The sequence below is a fragment of the Cyprinodon tularosa genome, unplaced genomic scaffold, assembly GCF_016077235.1.
Source record: "Cyprinodon tularosa strain WSP-4 unplaced genomic scaffold, ASM1607723v1 ctg817, whole genome shotgun sequence".
Taxonomy (NCBI): Eukaryota; Metazoa; Chordata; class Actinopteri; order Cyprinodontiformes; family Cyprinodontidae; genus Cyprinodon; species Cyprinodon tularosa.
This window is the reverse complement of record NW_024039582.1, coordinates 685456-707370: the sequence shown is the minus strand read 5'-3', so window position 1 is coordinate 707370 and position 21915 is coordinate 685456. Positions and strand designations below refer to the sequence as shown.

At 41.0% G+C, this 21915-nt stretch overlaps 1 long non-coding RNA gene across 1 annotated transcript; it reads right to left on the bottom strand.

Moving 5' to 3' along the window:
- Positions 1-13764: 13764 nt before the first annotated feature.
- LOC119774554 lies at positions 13765-21648 on the bottom strand. Its single transcript, XR_005279545.1, has 3 exons — positions 21511-21648; positions 15862-15996; positions 13765-13882 (listed from the first exon to the last, which is right to left on the bottom strand). It is a non-coding gene; the product is annotated as an uncharacterized LOC119774554 (long non-coding RNA).
- Positions 21649-21915: the final 267 nt, after the last annotated feature.

Genomic DNA, 21915 nt, shown 5'->3' with positions numbered 1-21915 from the left:
CCTGTTTCCTGTTTGCTCATTAGGTGACCTACTTAAGGAGGAGGAGGCTGACACTTCCCTGCCAGAGTGTTTGCCAGTAATGGTTAGCAAAACCTGAGCCAGTCTGCCTAAATCTGCAACCCTGATTTTGTGAACCTGTCTGACCCTGTTTCTCTCTGCCTCACAGATCCTGACTTTCCTGAAACCTGAAATCCTGGAGAAAGAAATCTCTGTCTGGAATCTGCCTGCCTGCACTCAGTCTCAGTCTCTGCCTCGGCCCTCAGCCCTCTGCCTGCCGACTTGCCTCTGATCAGCCCCCCGCTGATCAGATCCATCTCTGAGCAGGTATTCTACCCCGTCATCTTTAAACTGCAAGTTTCCTAGATCAATCCTAACTGCTCTGTCCTCCTCAGTGGTGTTCCTCCTGTGACCAGTCCGAAGAACCCAGAACCCGAGCTTCACTTTCATTGTACACTTTGTAAATAAATCATTTAAACTTTTTCCCTGTCTAAAGAGTTGTTTCTGCATGTGGGTTAGACGCCTTGAAGCCAACATGACACTTTCTTTGCAAAAATAAAATAAAGTGAAATCCATCGATCTCCGTTTATTTAACTGGAGTGAATAGTTGAAGACTTTTTCCCACGACAGTATCTCAGCTGCTTTTTTTTAAAGGTCCCTTTCGGATCTTTTAATTTTAGTTTTTTTCCCGTTTGAGACCAAACTGTTATTTTGGAAATTGACAGATTTCATGTATCGAGTCTCTAAATGCTGCTTTTCTATCACTTTGTTTATGTTTGGTTTGTTTTTGTTTTTTTGCTAAAAGAAGACATAATAACAGATTTACATCCCAGACTGGATCAAAAGTTAAAATAACTTCTCTAAAAAATAAAAAGAACAAAAACAACTCTGAATATATGTATGTAATTCTACAGCTGTTTTTTTGAAGATAGACTGCTCCATGAGGAATGATTGTGCTTACCACTTACTCCATGTACCGCAAACGATGGAGAAGTCTCCCCCTCTGTCCCGCCTCCAGCCGTCGTCTTCACTTATGGATGACAAGCTGTCAGTCAAAGGCTTCCTGACACTACTTTCTGTGTGATCGTGTCTGAATGGCCCAATCAGGAGGAGACGTAAAGAAGAGGTTTGTCTGTCCAACCTGTCAAAACACATTTCCCTTCGAGCGAAGAGAAAATAAGTCAGAGACCGTTTCGAGAGCGCAGCCCTCCCCGAGCGTGGCCTCGTGGCCACAATCCCTAGCACGGGTAAAAGGATCTGGCACACACAGAGAATGATTTTCTCCTCTGGAAGCGGCAGTTTCTTGCGCATGTGCGATATTTTTGTGCTGTGGTAGATAAATCATGCGCAGAAGTATTTCATGTACATACGAGGATCTTTATTTTGCTCATGGGTGTTTTTAAGTGTGACGCCATAGTTGGAGACCAAGTAAATCTAACAGAGGAAGATTATGAACATAAGATTAGGAGTCACTAACCTAGTTTACAGGTTCAGTCCATAGCCAGAGAACGAGGTAGGATCCAGCCGGTGGGCAGCTAGCAAGATGCGGCGAGCGCCGCCCGGAGTGTCCAAGATGCTGCGGCCCCGTAGAACATGCAGGAGTCTGGAGACAGGTCAGGTAAACAGATGTGAGTGATGGCCTTGTGGTTAGGGGATTGCGCTTGGATCCCAGAGGTTCTGAGTTCAAGTCCCACTCCCACAGACTGCCACTCTGGGCCCCTGAGCAAGACCCTTAACCCCACACTGCTCCCCGGAACAAGCAGGCTCAGAGGTTGAGAGGCAGAGGAGGACAGGAAATCAGAGACACCAACGAACTCTAAAATCACTCTCACAACTGGCTAGAAAGAACAAGAATATTCTCGTCATGATGACTGGATACAAGCGCCTTAAATAGAGGCCGGAGAAGGTGGATCAGATGAGAAGTGATTGGAAACCGGGCAGAGTTAGACAAGTGAATGAAATAATTAATTAAGCCAGGCTCATGACAGAAACAATAAGAGCTAAATAAAAGAACAGATTTTAGCTTATGAAGTTTATGAAAGTTTTATACGTGAACTTGCAGCAGTTTTTGCTGAAACCATCTCAGAAAATGTTATTCTACATTCAGACCGCACGCTGCAGAAGCAGCAAAAAAACGCGTGCTGATTCACTTTTCTTGCTTGTACAAGTTTAGTTCTGACGGGTGGAAGGAGATGTTAGCATTTTTCATGTACGTAATCCAAACTGCAGGCACCAGAATAATAAGAGCAAACATATTTTACCTGCAGGGTTGATATTTTACGTTAATTTAGGCGTTAATAAACTGTTTCAGAGGAGCGATCATAGCGCTCTGCATCAGCAGTGCTGTGTCTGACTCCCTGCCAGCTCCCATATCAGCTTCTCTGATTGGTTGATGCGGCGCGTTCAGCAGCTAAAGCTAAATTTTTCCAACTCCATTAGCTGCTACTTTCACAGCGCGTCACGCATGTCAGATACTCAGAAGCTCATGACCCGCTGCTTCAGCTGCTGAAAACGCTCTGCGATGCACATCAACCATTGACTTTGCATGTAAACCAGCTGCCTCTGCTGCTTGAGGTCTGAACGTAGCATTAGAGCAGCTAGGAATCATCGTTAGCTTCTTGCTATAATTAGCATTATTAAAATCAGCTTAAAACTTGGCAAAAATCTCCCAATCTTAAGATATTAAGTGATTTTAAGGAGATGGTGGGCGACTGACCAAAAGAGTTTTTCCTAATTTTTTTAGTACATGAAGTAACTCAGCGCTGCCCCTCCCACACATGTTGCTGGCTACTTAAGTGTGAGAAAACGTGGATTGAAAATGCTGCAATCGTTTAAAAACATGAACTTTCATGGTTTAAACAGTTAAACCCGCTTTGAACGCACAGTCACGTTATTTCCTTTTTTTATTTGATCTATAAGCCAGTCTGTCATGATTTTATCTAAGGCTCGGACCCACATGCAGTGAAACCAAACAGAGAGACACGGATGAAAAGTTTGACGGGTTTTATTGAGGATGATAAGCTCGGTGCGGAGTTTCTCTGAACTCTTCTTGACCGGAACTGGAAGATGAGGGGAAGACAGACTGTTAGTTCAGACGCAGGGGGAAATTCGATTCGTGGATTTGAAGCAGAGGATCTGATTGTTGACTCATGTTTCCAGAGAAGTGAAGGATCCTTGACTCCAGTCTGTTTGTTGGTTTCCAGTGTTTGTCTGACTCGGTGGAGGGCGGAACGAGGTTTACCCAGAACTCAGACGGTGTAGGGGGACAGAGACGCTGGTTGCCACTCAGATTTCCTGCTGTACTTGAACGGGTCGTGGTGAAGATGATTCCCTTGCTCAGAGAGTAATTTCAACGTCCTCAAAGGAGACTGGATCCAAACCTCCTGTTTGAATCCCCGGCTCAGTTTAAGGCTCAGTTGATCCTTCCTGGGAGAGAAGGTCCGAAAAGGTCCAGTTTGCAGGATGACTTCCTGCCAAGAGGCAAAGACAAAAACAAAGTTAAAACTCAGGGAGACAAGAACTCAGTCTAACTCAGTGAGAACTCAGCTTGGCTAGAGTACCAAAAACTGGCAACACTCTGGCGTCGAGGTAGTGGCAGTCAGCAGCTTAAGAGCACTCCGGTAATGAGGAAACCATCAGCAGGTGGGTGAGGAGGCGGACCGCAAGCAGGCGCCTCCTGTTGGAGGAAGGGAGACAAACACAGACTGGAGCCCTGACTCAGTCGCTCACTTTTGGTGCAAACAACATTTCTCTGAAAGATGAAAACGTCCTGCTGCTCTATTATTTGTTATATTTGTGTTTGATTCTTTGGATTTGTTCATTCTGTTAGAAAATAAAGGCCATCTATACGCACACGAAATACGCATAGTGTAGAGCGGCTGTAGATTTGACCAATCAGAGGCCTTCTGTCTGCAGCACTGTGGTCACATACAATTTTGGAGAAAAAGTGATGGTGGTGGGGGGGGGGGGGGGGGGGGTGCGTTAACCAGTGTTACAGCACGTTACTTTGAAAAAGTAATTAGTTATAGTTACTAGTTACTTCTCCCAAAAAAAAACTGAGTTTGAAACTGAGTTACTCCACAATAAAAGTAACTAGTTACAAGTAAAAGTAACTAGTTAGTAGTAAAAGTAACTATTGCGTTACTTTTGCGAGTGTATGAAATTAATAACTGGGGATGTCTAATTCTGAAATCCTGTGTTTGGGTTGTTATAGATACTGCAACATGTAGCTATATCTATCTATCTATTCCATCCATCCATCCATCCATCCATCCATCCATCCATCCATCCATCCATCCATCCATCCATCCATCCATCCATCCATCCATCCATCCATCTTTCTCCATATAGGCTAATGATCGTTCACGCCCTCCATAGTTCTCCTGTGGCATGAGCACAGGGCGGCTGTTGCGCGCCTTTAGCGAGCATGCGCGTTTCCTGTAGCTTGCGCGGTGAATCGTGCCGCCGCGCTGTGCGGAGATGCAGGGGAAACCGTATCTGATGGGGAAACGCAGCTCGACGTAACACCGGTATTTCCATCTGGAAAACGCTGTTTTGCTGCTGGAGTCCTCCTGACTCTCCATCCTCCCCTCTCTCATGACGTGCGCACGAGTCCTATGATGAAAAAAGGTTAATTGTGCGACCTGAGTAACGTGCAGTAACGGGGTGTCGGCAATTGTAACTGTGTTATAGTTACAGTAAGAGTAATAATTTTTATTTCGTTACTAAAAAAGGTAGCAGCGTTAGTAACGCTGTTACTTTCAACGCCGTTACTCCCATCACTGGCGTTAACTGCGACCCACACGCAGACCACCTGGTTTCTGAGCATAAGTCATCCTTTAGTCCACGACATGGCCGACCAGGGTTTAACTCCTGGTCCTTCGCTTCATGTCTCTCCCCCTCTCTTGTACCCCCTTTCCTGTACAAAAACAAGACTCTAGTGTCATAAAAACCTAAAAAAGTAACCTCAGGTAGTGTAGTGGGAAAAAAGTATTCAACTATTCACTCCAGTTAAATAAACTGAGATTGATGGATTTCACTCAGTCTGAACTTTATTTTATCTTTGCAAAGAAAGAACGGTTCATCAAACAACTGTCTGATTGGGATTAGGACTTCCTGAAGTCATAGCGGCTGGTTAGCCCGTCCTGCAAACAGGAAGTCTGGGTTCGTATCCCAGCTGCGGGGAATGAGCTGTCAGTGTGGCTCCTTTGGTATGACCCTTCAGGCTAATGCCTGCTTTGGGGAGTGGCAGCCTGCTGGTTTGGGCATTAGATTAGATTAGATTAGATTAGATGAGCTTTATTGATCTCACAGCGGAGAAATTCACTCGTCACATATTGGAATAGAAGTTACAGAAGGTGCAAACAAGGAGGAAAAGGGTACATTAAAGGAATAGTACACCCAAAACATGATTAGCCTTCATTTTCTACTCACCCCCATGCTGAACAACACTCTGGAGTACTTTTTTGATATCTCAAATGCATCTGGAGATCTGGGAGGCTTCCGCGGTTCGTCGTGAGTCGTGAACGCGCTTTCAGGAAATCCTATACGCTACTGTTTAGGCTCTAAAAACATTCTAAATGACTTTGTTTCGAGTAAATTCTGGATGCTACCCACTCAGGACACTTGGAATACATTGGACGAGCAGTATGGAGGAATATTGACACGTTTTTTGTGGACTTTTATGGACCTTTCTGCCTCGGGCGCCATAGACCTCCATTATTTGAATGTCAGCAGACAGCAAGAAGCCTCCCAGATCTCCAGATGCATTTGAGATATCAAAAAAGTACTCCAGAGTGTTGTTCAGCATGGGGGTGAGTAGAAAATGAAGGCTAATCATGTTTTGGGTGTACTATTCCTGTAAGAATAAGCAATATACCGTAAATCCTCTAATATAGGCCCGGGCCTTTATTTCACTCAAGTGCATCGCGGTCCAGGCCTTTATTGGAAGGGGACCAGAATTAGAGACAGGCCTCTATTGCTATTTGAGCAAAACAGACTACCAGTGGAATGAATAAAAATGAGATTTTGTGTCTATTTGAACCTATAAAACACTAGGTTCATTTATTGAAAAAGTACAGTTACCATGTCTCGCTTGGTTTGAAGTAAAAAAAATAAAATAAATCCTCCAATTCTGTTTAATTCTCCTCCTCAGTTTTTCTCCTCCTCTTCATCTCTCCCTTTAATCTCCTCATCACTCGCGCTCCTCCTGTTCTGCTGCGTGTCTGTTCTCTTCCTCGCGCAGACGGGCAGCAGTCAGGGCCTGTCGTCCAGCTGCGCAGGGCTGGGGTACTTTTATGTTACTACCACAAGTATAATGTTGAGGTATGCCCAGAAAAAACGTTTATAGCCCCGGTCTGTATTAGAGACCGGCCATTATTTACCTCCTCTGACAGCGAGACCGGCCAATGTTAGAGTCCCGGCCGCTAATGGAATACAGGCCAATATTAGAGAATTTACGGTATATACAGTATATCAAGATAAATAGGATTAAGGTGCAAGTGTACATGTATCGCACACAATGAAAACAAAATAAAAATAAGAAATAAAGATATCCGGATGGCTTATATACAGGGGGAGAAATATTGCACATTCATAGAGCTTGGAATCCAGATAGCTCCCACGGACTGCCACTCTAGATCCCTGCAGGACCCTCAACCACACACTGCTCCACAGGCGCCGCACAATGTCAGCCCACTGCTTTGCTGTTGCTCTGTACTTGTAATAACAATAAAAACACCGAAGAAAAATAAATCAGCATCTATAGAACAGCTGGAAAAACTGGCATGTCTGAATGATTCTGCAATAAGCAGCTGGAAGCCTTTATATCACAAATGTTACAGACCTTATGACGAATTAAATGCATACTTTTCTTTTTAAATGTGACATAAAGGGATCCAATGAGCTGCAGTTAATAAACAGCATCTTTAATCTCCTTTTTCAGGTGCACGGATTGGTTTTAAGGTCAGAAAAAGTTCCTGAGGCGCTTTAAAAAGGTTCGGCTACAGACAGGATCCACAGACGGTGGAGGAAACACAAATCGCTGCGTCTGACTTTCTTCACATTTGATCGTTAGACGAGCAAAGAGATAAAGCAGACACAGTGGCTTTGTTCAGACTGTTGGTTTTATATCCGTAAAACCAAGATATTATCGGTGCTGAACGGCAGCCTGGAAATCTTTTGACACCAACCACAGATTAGCACGCAGCTTTGACAGAAACTCTGGCTGTAATGAGACCCGGTGGCCCGACATGAAGCGCAGAGAACTCTGGCTGTTTTTTTAGTGTGAGAAAATGATTATCCCCACAGAGGAGTCACGTCTTCCCTCCTGCTCTGCAACGTTAAAATAACTGTTTGCTTTCATTTTTTTTTTCAATCTTTATTTATTTATTTTAGTGAACTCAGTAAACAATACATTCCAAGGCAATATGGAATATAAAAAAACAAAAAACACAGAACAAAAACAAACCAAAGCATAACACCATAACAGAGCCTGTATATACACTGCAAAAAATAGAAATCTCAATAAGTTATTTTTTCTTAAAATAAGTGTGTTTTTCCTTGATTTGAGGAGGTAAGTAAGACACTTTGCCAATGGAACAAGACAATTTCCTTTTAAAATAAGAAAAAACTATTTTATCCTCTTATTTCAAGTAAATATTATCTAACTATCTTATTTTAAGAGTAAAAATACTCATTCCATTGGCAAATCATCTTATTTATCTACTCAAATTAAGGCTAAATATACTTAATTTAAGCCATTTTTTACTTATTTCTGGATTGTTTTTGCAGTGTAGTTATGTAACATCCAGCATCTCCTTATATTTCAGCCATTTCCCCCATCTTTTAACAAATAGGTCTTCTTTCAATTTTAACTTGTGTGTCAGTTGTTCCATTGTCAATATGTCGTCTATAATTGACAGAGATGGGAAGTAACGAAGTACAAATACTTCGTTACTGTACTCAAGTAGATTTTTCTGATATTTTTACTTTACTCTACTACTTATTTTTATGGCGACTTTTTACTTCTACTCCTTACATTTTTACACAAATATCTGTACTTTCTACTCCTTACATTTTAAAAAATTGGTTCGTTACTTTAGTTTTGAATCATTTCAATGGAGTTACCGTTATTATTTTTCACGTCATCAATACCAAATTCAATCTAATTGGATGGGAATCTACGTTGCATTTGACGCACCACTACAAGATGAATCGACAGATTCGGCGGTATTCATTGGCGGCAAATCATTGCAGCTTGGTGGCGGTGGCGTTAGCATAGTAGCATGGACGACGAGATGATTGAAAATGAACACAACGGAGATCTAGTCCTATTGGCAGACATCCATTTAAAATGTAGGCAACGGCATGAAAAAAGTGGTTTCTACTTTTACTTTTATACTTTAAGTAAATTTACAAGCCTGTACTTTGTTACTTTTACTTGAGTAAAGAAGTTTAATCAGTACTTCCACTTTTACCAGAGGATTTTTTAACACAAGTATCTGTACTTTTACTCAAGTACGGAAAGTGAGTACTTTTGCCATCTCTGATAATTGACATCCATTGTTTGTTGGGGGGTCAGATTTAAGCCAGTTTTTAGTAATGGCCTTCTTCCCAGCCACCAGGAGAATCTTAATCAGGTATTGGTCTCCTGCATGAACTGATCCCTCCAAATGTCCGAGGTACAAAACAAGACAAGATTTAGGAATCACATAACCCAAGACATTGCAGAGAACTGAGTGAACATTCTCCCAGAAGGGCTGTATGTTGGTACATTTCCAGAATATGTGTGTGTGATCTGAATCCATATCACTGCACAGTCTCCAGCATGGTTGGCGAGTGTTCGACTGTTTGCTTTTGATTTTAGGTGTAATGAAATACAGTGGGGCAAAAAAGTATTTAGTCAGCCACCAATAGTGCAAGTTCTCCCACTCAAAAAGATGAGAGAGGCCGGTAATTTTCATCATAGATATACCTCAACTATGAGAGACAAAATGAGAAAAAAAAAATCCAGAAAATCACATTGTCTGATTTTTAAAGAATTTATTTGAAAAATATGGTGGAAAATAAGTATTTGGTCAATAACAAAAGTTCATCTCAATACTTTGTTATATACCCTTTGTTGGCAATGAGAGAGAGCATTGCCAAAGGGTAACTTTTGAATATCAAATACCAAAAACGGCCAGATGATGGCAGAAGTGCATCTATATCTACCATTTGCATGAACCACATTTCTTTTGATATCCAGTTTAGCTGCTAAGCTTTGTGTTCGGCGAGGAAAACACAAACCCTTACATACATGAATCTGTTATTGACGCTGGTCCATTAGCTGTTGCTGTAGCTCTCGTGAAATGTGCGCGACCGCATTAACAGCAGCTTGATGACCAGGGTCTAACTCATGTTTGTGTAGCACCTTTTTGCTGCTGTGTGCGTAAATAAGTTTCCTGGAGCACAGCATGTAGAAGCAAGCGCCCGGTTTGGCTAGCCACCTCGCCCTGTCTCCTCCAGCCATGCCTAGTGCCATTTATTTATTTATTTATTTTTTATTTATTTACTGTCAATTTATCTGTGAGGGGTTTCTCTTACTCACGGGCGATTGCTACGAGCCGGAAATCGGGCCTGGGGCTGGAATACTTTAATCCGTGTGGTCTACCTGTTAAAATGTAAATTAAGCTGCACTTTGACCTTAACGAGGAGCCGTAACGAAACACCATGGATTTCAGTAACAGTAATGGAGGACAGACCTACTGATGCTACAGGAGCAGCTTATAGACCTTTAATTCAAAATAAAATGATAAATACTGCTTTAGATCAAAAATAATGTCCCCATGTAATAAACAAAAAAGCTGAACTATTTCCTTTTATTTTTTTCAAGATTTATTTATTTACTGTTAGATTTACTTAAATTTTAAAGGAATACTTTATAATTTCCAGATTAGTATGTTTATTTTGTTACAAAATTTCCAATGAGGGGGCGGGTCCTTCACTTATATATAAGTATCATTACAAAATAAAAGTCTCACAAATGAAAACACAATTTTGAAATAAAAATATGATAAAATAAAGGCAGATTTTTATTTACTTTTTTTTTAAAATAAAAAGTAAATAAATTCCTAAAAACGTAAGATTAACTTATATATATTATTGTATTTGACTGGCTTAGTAAATTTTTTTATTTGATATTTATCAATAATTTTATAATTAAAGCAATTATTTTGGACTGTTTCTCCATAGCAGCTGACCGTGTCATCAGGCAGCGTTCTAGATTAGACAGAACCGAAGATCGTAAAACCTGTAGGTCAGAGGTCACAGATTAGCGGACCGCAGTCCTGATCCAGACCCACCTGCTGGCTAATCCGGACCCACACTGATTTAAAACTTTTATTAAATTACTGCATGTTGTCTGACCACAGTCTCTAACTTCCCTTGCGCCTCTTTTCCTGTTAATACGGTAAAGCCCTGGGGAGCGTCCGGCTCCAGGCTGCACGTGATCCAAATGAGCCAATGAGCTGTCAGTCTGGGTTGCTGCTGCTGCTACTTTTAGACACAGCAGGCAAACCTGTGGCAAGCCGGGCGATGGGAAAGAAGGAGAAGACCATGAGAAAAAGAGAGCAGAGAAAGTGTGGACTGCTGGAAGAACTGCGGTGAACTGGTGAAAGAAAAGTGAAATGGCGTGCTCAAAGATGACCCTGCACATTTAGAGGATGTTTGGCTCAACCTGCTGCTGTGAAGCAGGATTCTCCACCATGAACAGAATCAACAATAAATCTGGATCCAGGCTCAAAATGAGCTCCTTGATATGTGCTTGAGAATGGCTTAGTCTCCGGTTAAACCCAGGTTTAAAGCCTTGCAGGGCAGCCTAAAGCCCACTGCCAACATTAAGACAGAAAATAACAAACGATCAGTGCAGGGGTTTGAAAAAATATGGGAATCAGGAAATTGTCTATAAACCAAACTGAACAATTGTTGTTCTCTACTTCAAAAAACAATTTAGATTTTGAAATGTAAAATTTTCTTTCAGCCATATAAATATATATATATATATATATATATATATATATATTTATATTTATATTTTAAAGGTCAATGTATAAGATGGATGCATAAAAACCTAATTTTATTTTAGTGTTAAATTCAGTTTAAAGTAACAGATTATAATTAAAAATGTCTCCAGATCTTTACTGGTTGATGATTTTCTTTATTCAGACTCCAATGATTTTTAATTGGTTACTGCTGCTGTAGAGAAACAAAAAGGAATATGTTCTGATATTATGAGCGCCTCTGATCCAGAGGCATTTTATTTATTTATGTATTTAGTTTCTGTGCATCTGGGTGTCGTTCTGATTAGTATAGATCTAGTTTCAACTTTCAGGTCTATAATATCATTGTGACCCATTTCGAAAATGAATCCATTGCAAAGTCGTCAGAATAAACTAAAAAACAGGAAAGGGCCTAAACAGCGGCCCTGAGGAACACCACCGTGGATCAAGTTTATTATTCAGTCGTTAATTAAGTAGATTTCTTCTTCTGTTTTCATTTAATTTGTTTTTTTTTTTCTGTGGTTTATACCAACCTCTTTATCTGACATTATTTCCGTCTGGGATTAATAAAATAGTTTGAGAAAGTTGCCCTAAGAGAATATTAGCAATAAAAACTGGAACCTTCTTGTTAAAAAAATTCAATATAAAAGTCTGCTTAGAAAAGCTGCAGCTTCACCTCCTAAATCAACATTTATCATCATTATTATTAATGATTCTTAGGAATTAGTTTCCTTCACAGCTTAATCAGACATTTTCAGCTCAACACTGACCTCTGCTGGCCAATGTTATTTAGAGTTTAATCTCCTGTGAAGCAAAGGAAGCAAAACTGGCTGTAAAATATTAAAACACAATCAGACTTTCAGCTAAAAAATGTTCAGTAATGAAAACCGGAAAAAAAATAAGACTCAGTAATTATACTTTTGTTTAAAAACTGTTTCTGCTGAACTCCCTTTTTTTTTTTTGTTAAAAAGCACAAAAACAAACTTTTGGAGATTAATTTTTACTTAAATTTGTACTTTTTTCTAATTTGAATTATTATTATATTAATTATGAAATTGTTGATTAGCAATTGTTTTGAGTTTTATGATTTGGGTTTGTTGAATTGTTAATTCTTGTTAACTTAATACTTTTTTGTTGCTTAATTTTAACTTAATTTAACTTAACACTTTTTTGCCCTGTTAGCTGCTGGTAACCTTAATTTCCGGAGGGAGTCTTCCCAAGAGATCAACAAAGTTCTGTCTAAGTCTATAAAGAAATGCTGCCAAACAAAAACATAATGACATTTCTAACCGATGACTTTAATACTTCAAATCTATGTCTAATCTATGTAAATTTAGTAGAATTTCTATCTGACTTTTATTTTTTCAGGCCACTTCCTGTGTCGCCCACAGTAGTTAGCCTCTTCAAAGCCCCGCCTCAAGCCTGCAGGTAAGGATCCTCACCTGTTTCCTGTTTCCACTGTGATTGAGGCTTGCTGCTGGTGTCTTCTGCATTTCTCCATCTGAAATCTTTAACCCTATTGATTTGATTGCTGGGTGAGTTCATTTGATAAAATATAATTTTTTTTCTTGTATTATTTTTGCTTAATTGCTCATTAATTAGAGCGTTGTTTTATCAGAAAAGGTAACTTGCTTGCTGAATCTTGTGCGTTTGACAAGTTTACCATGATTCCGGAACAGTATTTAAAACATTAATCTGAGCAGTGTAGCTACACATAAGTTGATATTGCGCAGTATGTATATTTAATTTTTTTTTCCCTTTCGCTCACTCTGCTGAGTATTTGACAATTTGTTTTATTTTTCTTGATTGATATTTTGAAAGTGCACTTCATCTTTAACTTTACCTTTAAATTAATTAAACTTGAAACATGATACTTTTTGTTTTACTTTTTGAATTATGGTTAACTTAACCTGATTGAAATGTTTGTTAGAAATATAATAAATTTCAGTTGCATTTACTATGCATAAATTAAATACTTTAATAATTGTTTTGCTTTATATTATATTTGCATTTATTTGGTTTTGATGAAACTTAATGGATTTTTCTGACCTTTTTATGTCGGTTCCCCCCCCCCCCCCCCCCCCCCCCCCTTTGGGTCAGATCCTCATTTGGATCTAAAAATGGCGAGCTAGTAATGGACTATGGACTTTATGATTTTGAAATTAATTTGTTTTGGGTCAATCCTCTTGTGTCTCATTGTGTTGCTGTAATTTTTCTGTTTTATTCATCCACCCAACCTAAAAGCACTGCGTTCTGTTTTTCTTCACGCCTCAGGCTCCTTAAAAGGACACTTTTCTGATGCTGCTTTTGTAGCCGCAGTTAGCTGCCTAGCCCATAACTGTTACAGGTGATAACACCGCCCTCTAGTGTAAGATATAAAAAAGGGACTTTTTAAATCACCAATTGTGTAAATATACATTGAAACACCATATAGACACATTTTAATGTGGAAAAGAAGAGAATCAACATGTATAAATTCCCAGGCTGATCTCTGGGGGGTTCTGAATGCCGTGTTTCTCCCGGCGTGAATCTGAACACGAAGTTAAATTATTTAACTTTCCAGAATCAGGTTGTCGTCCACCGCTGTCCTCCGTTCAGCCTGATGGTTGGTTTGGTTTCCATCCTGAAGGGAAATGCTGCAGGGCTGCACAGTGCAGCAGTGTGCAGCAAGAAGGTTCTGGGTTTGATTCCCAGCCCGGGATCTTTCTGCATGGAGGTTGCATGTTCTCCCTGAGCATGCATGGGTTCTCCCCGGGTACTCCAGCTTCCTCCCACAGTCCAAAAACATGATTGTTAGGTTAACTGGCTTCTTTAAATCCTCCTTAGGTGGGTTTGGTCGTGTTTCCCTGGTGAATAAGTGGGAGAAGATGGATGGATGCTGAACCTTCAGGATTTGATCAATTGTCTTAATCTAAAAAATTTGTTTTTACATTATTTTTAATCTAATTTATGATGTGTTTTTATATAACATTTCTATTTTATTTCTCAAAATTTAGTTTTTCACATTATGCTTGTTCACCTCGATCAATCAAGATGGACAAACTAACTTCCAGCAGACCGACAGATCTATGTCTTTGCTTCTATTTCCAGAAGAAAGTTGATTGATTGACTTTATTGATTGGTTTTACTCACAGTGAAGAAATTTACCCGTTCCATCATCTCAAATAGTCAAAAAAGAATTAAATGCTAAAGGAAGAAAAAGGTGCATGTGATATATACAGTATATACACATATGACAGATTTATCTTCCAAGTCTAGGAGTATATTTCTATAACATCATTCACAGCACATATCATCTAAATCAGGAGTCTTCAACATTTTCCAGGCCAAGAACCCTTAAATGGCGAGATGAAGCGGCCCCCTGATTTTATATATAGTGTTCTATCAAACTGGTCCTACAGTCACTCTATTACAGATGGAGTAATGTAACTAAAGTAATCCCTCCCTGGGATTATGAAAGTATTTCTGATTCCTGGTTGATGGGACAGGTGTTGTGAATGAAACGGTGCCCAGCTTGAAAGAGCTCCTGTGTGTCTCTGAATGTGAGCATTGATGACTGAAAGACATCTTCTGCCTCCATTTATCTGTTTACTACAGTCTGTTGGATTCATGTTAATGTGGATTTAAAGACATTTCAATTAATGGAAAAAATTACAGGTGGTAATATAGAAAAAAATAAATCTAATCAATCCCCATGTAGTACCTCCAAGGACCCCCTAGGGGTCGCCGACCCCCTGTTGAAGAGCTCCGATCTGAAGGCATTTTATAAAAACAATACAGTCAGACCGGTTAGAAGTTCAAACCTGATATTATCCAGTCATTGATTTGCCAGACTTTCCTGGATATAAAGACAGCAGATATTTTCTTGCATTTTGTCGTTGACTCTTCAGCAATCCCTCACACTAAGCATGTATGTAGCGACAGTGGAGAGGAAAAACTCCCTTTGAACAGGAAGAAACCTCCAGCAGAACCAGGCTCAGTGTGAGCGGCCATCTGCTGAGGCCCACTGGGGTTCAAGGAGACAGAAGCAGACATAGAAAAAAAAGCATAGATACAAAAGGCAACTGTCAACCAGCTCCACAGGCGGCCCCGTCCAGGAAACACACAGCCAGGCAGACGAGCTCCGAGCCAGCTCCCATGTCAGAGGATGAAGAGAGCACATCCAGTTAGTCACAGTCAGAGAAACAGGACTACACTGGAAAACAGGCCAAGCTCCAACATCTAGAAACAAAGGTGTTGATGGCAGCAGCACAGCTGATATTTCTCTCCAGGATGGAGTCACAGCCAAACAGGAACAGACCAGATGAAGCTACTATGAGAAAAATAATATCATCTGTTAAAAACAATAAAAAGACATTAAAAACATTAAATACAGAAAAGGCTAAACAAAATCAGAGCAAAAAGTAAAAAAAAACAAAACATCTTTCAGTTTCATTTTTAAATTGCATTTTGTTCTCTCTAATATGAATTTACAAAATGTTTTCTATTCTTGCCACAATAAGGGAACAAAAATTCACTCTATACTGATCTGATTTCCTCCTCTGATGCTTCATTTCCCAGATTCCTTCATATCTGAGCGCTGAGGCTGATCCTCCAGAAGCCCAGCAGGTGGCAGTAGAGACTCACGGTTAATGTGAGCTGATGAACCTGTTCACCCATGACCCCCCCCCCACAGTGGGTCCTCAGCCATCCAGCCTTGCATCAGAAAGCTGACCCCGAGCTGTTTCAGCCGTCATGGATGTGTGTGGATGTCTGTATTCATGGCAGCGTTGCACATTCCAAGATGGCCTCCTCTCCCTCCCTTAAAGTAAACACAGACTCTCACCTGCTTGGTGTGTGTGCTGCTCTGGCCTCCCTGCCCTGACTGCTGATGTCCTGCCATCTGCCCCAGCTGGTTGGCAAACCCTCTGATGTCAGGGAGGAGCTCTGCAAGGTGCTGCTGACTGAGTCCCAGCATCAACTACAAAGAAAAGCAGAGGTGGGAAAAGTACTAAAATATCATACTCAAGTAAAAGTAACAATACTTGGATTCCGTAAAAATTCAAAAAATAGGATGAAATATTACTCAAGTACAAGTAAAATTACCCATCAGAAAAGTTACTGAAGTAAAAGCAATAAGTAGCTAATTTAAAATGTATTTGAAGTAAAACTTACTTAGTTACATAAAAAAAAAAAAAAACTGTTGAACGGGGCAGGGGATCACTAACCTGACTCCGCCAGATGGATTTGCTCCGCATATCCATCTGGTAATCTTCCGTTGAAGTAATTTTGGGAAGGGGCGAAAATACTGGTTAGCTGATTGGCCTATGTTGGTGATAGACGGACCAAATAAACCAATCAGATCAACGAAGCATATGACGTACTAACAGAGCGACGACGAAGAGGAGCCAATTGATAGATCAAACTCTTGCAGAAACCAGTCGGGAGAAGAGCAAAAACATCTTTTCCTCTGAGAAAAGCCTCCAGAGCAGTGTTTTGCTCTTCTTTCAGTGAAGAAATACTCTGTAATTCCGATAAAACTTGCTCGATAGCCACGCTAACGCTAGTTTCATCGGCTGAAGCCGCCATGTTCTTTAGACTGAACTGTCGCGCTTCTCGTTGCGTCACACCTCAACCTGCCTCAAAGCCAACGCTGATTGGACGTTCGTTTGGTGAACGGCTCCAAATTTTCTTCAACTGAGAGTCTCCAGACTGATCTGCGAGTGAAACCTTGAAAGCTCGCGAGATCACGATGGTCTCACCAGGCTAGGGGATCTCTCCCATGTAGTGAAAATAGGACAGGGAGTCATAAATCCAAAACTATTTAGTTTTTAATGAAAGAAAAATCTATAAAAATGTATACACATGTAATGACAAGATAACACATGTCCCACATGACATTTAAGACCCATTTTAGGCCCCGTCCACATGAAGTCAAACCCTGGCCTAAACGCACAAATTTTTCACCAAACCAGCCTCTCATCCATACGAAGCCAGCGTTTCGGGGTCTGTAAACGATTTTTTTTTTATTAAGCCTTCAGAGTGGGAAGATTTTGAAACGCCGTTTTCGCGTTTCCATCTTTAAGCTCTAACCGCATTTTTTTTCTTACATGCATGCGTCATAGCGTCGCCTCTAAACACGCATGCGCGACACAGTATCACAACAACAATGGCGCCGTACTGAGTTGAATGGTTGCTGCTCATGCTACTCACCCTGCTGTCGGGCTTACAACAGAATCTTCTTCTTCTGGAATATCTCCAGGAAGAACAGAGCAATATCCACGACATAGTTCAGCACCTGAATTTGACTGAACCACGAAAATGGACCCGCAGGGGTTTTCCGGTTTGGTTGTTGTATAAATTTTACTGCGCATGCCTTGCATACATTTTGCAGCGTTTTCATGCATTCGTGTGGACGATCACATTTATTTTACGTCTCCGTCTTTACGAAAAACGTTCTGGAAAATATTAGCGTTTCGTGTTCGTTTTGAGTTCGTGTGGACGGGGCCTCAGGCCAAGGATTTTCGTCGTTTTGGGCAGCAGAATTCGATGTTTCAGCTAGCATTTCTAGTGAAAGTTCTCTGAACCGTCGTCGTTCTCCTGATCCACCTCCATCTCGTTCCCAATCTCCTACAGAAAGACTTGGCGCCTGGTAGCCTAGATCTACATGCTGATCACGTCACTCGCTGTAGTGCTTCCACGCCCGATTTTTTGTCTTCCTTTCAGTTTTCCAACGTTTTTTTTTTACTCGGTAACGGATGGGATTTGAAAAGTAACGAAATACAATACTTCACTCAAAACGTAATCGGGTAAAATTTAAATTACCGATTTTAAAAACTACTTGAAAAATAAACAATAACCCTACTCAATACAGTAACTTGAGTAAATGTATTTAGTTACTTTCCACCTCTGAAGAAAAGAGTCCTTTTTGCTTTGAGGTTGTTGTTTTTTTAAAGGCAAAGTCGCTCATATTCAGAATTCAAACTTCTGAAAGTTCTTTAAATCTGAAATGATTCCATCCTGTTCAATAAATGATCAGTGTTTTTAATTCAGAGTAATTTTCATGTGAATGTGCTTTACTGGAGGCATCCATGTTTGTCAAAGAACACTACTGCCACCTACTGGTTAGTGACGTCACGGTGCGGTATCGGCTGTTGATCGAGTCCCAGTGCTGTATTAGATGGGTCTGGATCCGGACCGTGGTCTGCTAATCTGTGACCTCTGACCTATGTCTACACCCAAATTTGAAAAAATCCACAGAAAGTTCAGCGTTTTAGGAGAGTCTGGGACTTCGGGCGTACATTGGCTAAATCGGCATCGTGTGTCAGGGGCTTTAGTGCGCTTGTACTCTGAGAAGGTTGCAGGTACCGGGTTCAATCCCCACAGCCTCCACTCTGGGCATCTGAGCAAGACCCTTCCCACCACTCTGCTCCCCGAGCGCCGCACAATGGCAGCCCACTGCTCCCCAAGGGGAGGGGTTAAGGCAAGGCAAATTTATTTGTATAGCACAATTCAGTACAAAGACAATGCAAAGTGCTTTACATGATTAAAATACAGGAAGATAAAAGAGAATCAAAGCAAGTTGGAAAATAAATACATAAAATAAAATAAAAAATGCAGAAACAAAAAAAGAATATTAAAAACAGTTGGAAGTTTTTGTTAGATTACATTTATTTATTAGATTTTTTTTTTTTTTTATGGAGAAGAAGAGGACTTTGTTTGAGCTAATTTTCCAGTATTTGATTTCTAATTATCTTTAAAGCTGTTAGCATTTGATCAAAAATTTCTCCTTGGGCAGTTGACAATTCCCCAGAACCTTGCCTTTTGTTCTACTACCGTAGAACTGCAAAACCTTTCCCATTAAGGTTAAATGCAGAGAGTTCATTTCTACACTGAAAAAATGATCTCAAAATGAGTAAAAATTTCTTAAATTAAGCATATTTACCCTTAATTTGAGCAGGTAAATAAGATGATTTGCCAATGGAATTAGTATTTTTTACTCCTAAAATAAGGTATCTAGATAAAATGCACTTGAAATAAGACAATGCAATTGTTTTTTCTTATTTTAAGTGTAAATTGTCTTGTTCCAATGGCAAAGTGTCTCACTTAAATCCGTAATTCAAGAAAAAATGCACTTATTTTAAGAAGAAATGACTTATTTAGATTTCATTTTTTTGCAGTGTATCCTTTCTATTTTTATCCCTTTCTTGTTCTGTCAGCAGTTTCTGTGGATTTCCATGACTCCTTTTCCTGTTTAACGTTCGCCATCTTTAAGTTGGATCTACATCTGAAAATAAAAATAAAAACGGGTCACAAAATGCAGATTATCACAGATTATTTTATGTGAAACTAATCCTGAGACGGAGGAAAGATTTCCTGATGTTGAACGTCTTCTAGTTTGACTATAAATGATGAAAATGTGGCAGTATGCCCTGCGGGCTTTGAACGCACCATACAAGTGCCGATCCAATTGGTCGTGGCGCTGTCTGTATATAAAGGGCCCTCCCTCACCTGGTCATCATGTTGTCCTTCCGGTTCAGACCTCTGTGTTTGTTGGCGCAGCACGCCAGCTGCATACGGATGCGCGCTTGAATGATGCGCTTTAAACTAAACGCTGATCAAGCCTTCTTGTGGTAAGAGTTATTTTATACCGGTACTCTAATTCTGTTAGCCTAGCCGTAGCTCAGTTTTACTGATATATAATATATATAGACAAAGACAAAGACACCTGCATATTATGCAGGTGTCCCATACAAGCTGCCTGATTCTTCTCCTTGCCAGAGGCACTACATAGAGCTCAGTGGTAAGTGAAAAGCTCATTCTTCACATGCTTCTAGATATTATATGTTTTTTTGACATGCATGTTTGATTAGACGCTGCTGTTTGTCCTTGGCCGACTGTTTCGTCTGCTGTTTCCAGCCGGCAGTCCGCCTGTAGGCGTCCGTCGCCGGCTGCCTGTTTCTCTGGCTGTCGGCTCCATGCCCGCCGTCCTGGTCAGCGTGAAGCTGCTTCCTGTTTCTCGTCCACTGTGACTGATTCGGGCCGGTCTGTGACTGGCGTGTACAAATTCTTTGGTGAATCTTTGTGCAGTGTCTGCTGCGGTGTGGGGGTTCATCCCTAAACTTACCTTATTGAAACTACTGCTGCTTGATTTTTGTGAACTGAACGTTTTTTTTAATATGAAATGTGTGATTTGACTGTCTTTTTATTTTGACAGAAACGGCCAGCTCCTGGTGTTGGTGGTGGACCCTCTGGGTGGTGGTACTCCTTTTGGTTTGTGCACAATTTTCTTTTTGTTTTTTGTTTTTTTCCTGTGTTCTTTTGTAGGTCACTACCCTGATTTACACTGCCAGCCTGGAGTTGAGCTGTGACTGTTATTTTAATGTGTGAGTGGTTTTAATAGCTTTGTCTAATACTGTAATAAAATTATTGAATCTGGTGAGATTGTCTCAGGCCTCCTCTTTAGCGGGCCTGTGTGACTTCAAGGTAACTTTCCAGGGAAACTATTGCAACCTTACATTAAATTTGCAGTTTTAAAGTGCAGTTACCAATTTGGATCACTCGGTACCACTACAAAAAGATCAGATTTTTTTCCCTCTGTTATGTCGTCCTCCAGCAGACTCGTTAGAGCACACCTTCAACTAAACTGCAAAGCAATCTGTGATTGTCTAATCCGAATGCTTATTCATTTCTGGTTATAAGATGAATTATACAGCTTTGCCTCCATCACTGTTTCTTGCTTTGTGAGGAAATATTTTGGTGTGTTGTCACTGAGGTTGCCTTCGGTAAACATGTGTTCAGATATCGTAGATCTGCAGGCGCAGACTGACTCACTGCGCTGCTAATCCTTCTCCTAAACTCTTGATCTATCTCTGGCTCTGGGGCCTCCCTCAGATTTCCCAAAGTTTCAACCAGACCTGCATGAACTGCAGGTTTAAACGGAGGAGCACTGGGAGTGTTGGGATTCGGCGCTCTAACCGAGGTAAATGGCTGCTCCTCCATCATGTGGAGCCTCTCAGGGCCCGCCGTGCTCCGCAGAAACATGGAGATAAATTAATCATCCACTGTGTGCATCCATGCACCTCCTTATTCCTCCTCGTCTGCTTCTTCTCAGCGTCGGTTTCTTTGCAGCATTCCTTTATTTTTGCCCCCTCTCGCTTCTCTCCCCCCCCTGATCCGTCTGCCTCAGCTGAAGCCCTCCCCTCCAGCATGTTTCACTGATGTGTAACGCTGACCCACTTTATCTAAAGGCAAGCGAGGATGAAGGAAGCAGCGGCTGGGGGAGGATGGAGCGACTTCACATCCTCCTCCTCTCCCTGCTGCTCACGTCCCATAGCGCTCTGTTTAAGGTAAATATTTTTACAGCTCCGCTCATCCCAAGGACTTCTGAGACCAGCTCCCACCCTTAGAGCGAGTTCAAATATTCATCATCTCTTTCCCTCCTCACCCCCACGGCTCGGCGTTTCTCTGCTGCTCAGGTTTCACATCTCCATACCTGAGCTCCTGGATCCTCCCGCCTCCTTTGCTCGCCCTGCACTGTTCAGTGCAAAGGAGCAGCACCATATGTGTGTCATGTCCGGGTCTCACTTCCATGCTGTTAACATGTTAGGTGGGAACCACATGCACAGAACTCCATCCCCTCCATCCTGAGGTTTCCTACTGAAAGAGTAAATCTTAATTTTCCATTTCCTGTGCAAAGTCTCAGTCATGGTGACCAGAAACGGGCTTTAATCGACGCGCTCCTCGCCAGGTTACCTTAGCTACAGTAGCAGCCATTCAAAATGGCCGTTCCCAGTAAAACACCAGCCCACTTTCCTGTAACTCCCAGCTAACCCCTCAAACTTCCAGCCACTGCAGTGACGACTTCTGGCATATTTTTTCCCTCTGACTCCAACCTTTC